The sequence below is a fragment of the Limulus polyphemus genome, unplaced genomic scaffold (genome assembly GCF_000517525.1).
Source record: "Limulus polyphemus unplaced genomic scaffold, Limulus_polyphemus-2.1.2 Scaffold1762, whole genome shotgun sequence".
Taxonomy (NCBI): Eukaryota; Metazoa; Arthropoda; class Merostomata; order Xiphosura; family Limulidae; genus Limulus; species Limulus polyphemus.
The window spans coordinates 115203-118515 of record NW_013667372.1 but is presented as its reverse complement, the minus strand read 5'-3'; the positions used below and the strand labels follow the sequence as shown (position 1 = coordinate 118515).

General features: G+C 36.2%; 1 long non-coding RNA gene across 1 annotated transcript in view; it reads right to left on the bottom strand.

Annotated features, from left to right (window-relative positions):
* Positions 1-1681: 1681 nt before the first annotated feature.
* The window catches only part of LOC111087125, a 14883-nt gene continuing 13251 nt past the window's right edge, over positions 1682-3313 (bottom strand). The window contains exons 2-3 of the long non-coding RNA XR_002611845.1: positions 1935-2093; positions 1682-1813 (exon numbers count right to left, since the gene is read on the bottom strand). This is a non-coding gene — a long non-coding RNA (uncharacterized LOC111087125). The remainder of the gene's footprint in view (positions 1814-1934; positions 2094-3313) is intronic.

Here is a 3313-nt window from a genome sequence, read left to right as displayed (position 1 = left end):
CATATTTAAACTTACCAGATGAAGTAGGCAAGGTTTCAGATCTGCTTAAAAAAAGAAAATAATTATTCTACTTTAACTTAACAAATATGATTTTACAAGGTTGGCTTTAGTCAATCTGCCCTCTCAGGTAAAATTAAAATTGCTGTCCATATATCTTCATTCCTTAATCCACTGTTGGCTTACAGTACGGTTAAGTGTTCTCGAAATCCTATATAAGTATATGATCACTGGTGATGAGTAAATAACCACTATACCATAATACCATACATATAATAAACGGGGGGGGGGGTCACTGTTATTAAAATAAAAACAATGTTGCCCGGGGTCATTGTTATTACAATAAAAACAATGTTGCCCTCGGCAACTTACCACTCCAGGCAGAGGAAGAGTCGATCAAAACTGGATAATACTACTTTTTTTTTAGTAACTGCTATAACTGTTATGAATATGGATATTGTATCCAATAATTTTAGTGAAAAATTATTTAGCAGAAAAATAATTTCACAGCTTTCGGATGAAAAACGAAAATTGAAAATTCTCACGTGAATATTGTCCTATACTTTGTATAGAGTTTTTGGTTAAGCAAAGGAGTTCTTGATAATATTTCATTATCAGGAAGATATTCCCATTCTCGAAGAAGTGTCACTCACTTTTTCATTCGTGTATCTAAACTTATCTGATAAAACCTTAGTTGTTCGTTGTATCTCAGTAATTTCCACTGAATTATTCGTTGTCATAGCAAAGATTTACATATACAGTTCAATCTGATATTTTGACATCATAGCACGTTCATATATTGTCTGTATAAACGCAAGCACACGTGTCGTATTTAGAATACATCTTGATTATTAAAAATTAATACATTTATTGTACCAAGATATATCAAGTGATAAACTAATACACCGTAGTTTCAAAATGAAACGTGGATGAATTGGAAATTTAGAAATTTGAAATTGTTTTTAATATCGAACGTCTAATAGCCAAAAGGTCTACTTTAAAAACAAACGCTATGTTCATACTACATGAATCAGTTGATAATTAAAATAATATTCTACCATTTGATGATAAAAACTGGCAAGAAAAGAACCTATCACCATTCACATCAATGAATATCATACCCTAGAAAGTAATTTGATCACACTATAATTACATACAATTCAAAGCTAAAGTAGTAGCGTAAGGAAAAAGAGTAAGAAATATTATCCACAGATTGACATGAGAGTTATTTTCAAATCACAGATAAAAATTCGGGATTTTTAAGAGTTAAAAGTCCTCGATATGAACGAGGTTATATAGATTCAACAATTAAAACTCGTGAAACACGCATTAAAGAACACATAACTATAGCAAACGAAACGAAATCTAACCACATGCTCGAACACCGGTAGACAACCAATATTTTAAGATAATAGATGTAGTTTGAATGAAGAAACCCTTCGATTCAAGGAATCCTTTATACATGAAACTACTTTAACCAAGTCTGAACGTGTATCACTTTTGGTTCAGTATAAAATACAAGCGTTGTGGTCAAACCGAATAGATATACAGTAGTATAACATTAACTTACTAGTTTCTCTTGTGCTTAATGTCCGATACTGAAATTGGGTTTTGGGGTAGGATACTTGTGGGGGAGAGGGTTTATGTCTGCGGGTTGGTCCCCTTTCGTGAGCACAACATGTATACAGCAAACTGTTCCCACAGGAAGATACAGATGTGCCTCCTGTCAGCAAGCAATAAAGAGAAAAGGAACAACGTTGGTGAGATCCATTATAAAAGCATGTTTCTTCCGAAGTACTCCTCCTGGTGGCCTTATCTGAAAACAAAAATTGTGACATTATTACCTGTTACCTATTAATTTATTAAAAAAAAAACAGGTTATTTTCGTGAGATTAAACAAATATCTTAACCATAATAAAAATATACACTTCACTTACATGGATAGCGGTGATAGCCTCTCTGACCATCTGCGCATAACCAGATCATACAGTTCATCAGTATAAACCACTTACAAGGTAAACAGTGACCAACAAATGACCCGAGACGCATCGCCGATCACAACTTTGGGAAGAGGTTCATTTCACAAAAAGTATGTCCTATAGGAGAAGAAAAATACGTAGTATAATTGACAGCATCTTTTGAATTAGTAAGTATCTGGTAACTTAAACCTAACCAAAAGTTGTTGTATTCACGTTAGCTATTTATCACATTACACTTACAAACAGCTTGCACAACTAACAATACAATCTAAAATTACAAAAAGAAAAAACAATAAACACCAAAGTAAGGGTTCGAACTGATAGATTCTCGTGGTTCTTTTTTTTATTTAATTGCAACACTCACGTAGTGCATATAAATTCTAACCTAATATTTTTTACTAATGTCTGCTCAAACGTAGTCGTTTTAGGATGAAGAATTCACGGTCTGATAATCTAATAAATTTTTAAAGCCAGATTCGCTGGGTTAACGGTATCCAACTTTTTTAGGCCGTTTATTCCCAGTCTGACCATTGAGCTAGTGACGTGTCACAACGCATATAATCTGTTGAAATAACTTGAAAGTTGTCTATATTATTGAAAAGGTAAATCAAGAGAAATAACTTATGGGGGAGTCTTGCACGTGAACGTTGAGTCCTGGCTAGTGGAATACACTATCCTACCAAAAGTTGTGGGATACACCTCTGTTTGTAGAAAAATGGGCGTGATGATGAAATATGCAAATAGTTTGGCCTATAAAGGGGATCAGCGGTTCGCTCGGGAGTCATATCGGACTTGTACGCCGAACGATGGGTACGCGGAAAGAGCTGAGCGAGTTTTAGAGAGGAAGGATAGGTGGATGTCATTTGGGGAAAATGTCCATACGCGCTATTTTACAACAATTAAACGTTCTCAGGTCGACAGTTGGCAACGTGCTGAAGAAATGGAAGTCCACAGATGACAATGAGCTCAAGAAACGACCAGGCAGGCGTAAAATACTGACTGACAGGAGATGACGCGCCTTGAGAAAGCTGGTTACCTCATCTCGCAGTCAGACCCTGGATAATCTGTGTTTGGAGATGCGAGCAGCCACAGGCAATTCTATAAGTGTTTCCACGACACGTCTAGAGTTGCATGCCATGAGTTTTCACGGATGAGCTGCATCCCACAAGCCGTTGATAACAAAAACAAACCGTCAATTGGCATGGGGCAAGGCACACAGAACCTAGACCGTGGATCAATGGAAATCGGTCCTGTGGAGTGATGAGTCATGCTACACGCTCTTCCAGTCTGATGGACGTGTTTGGGTATGGAGGATGCCTGGAGAACGCTTATTACCT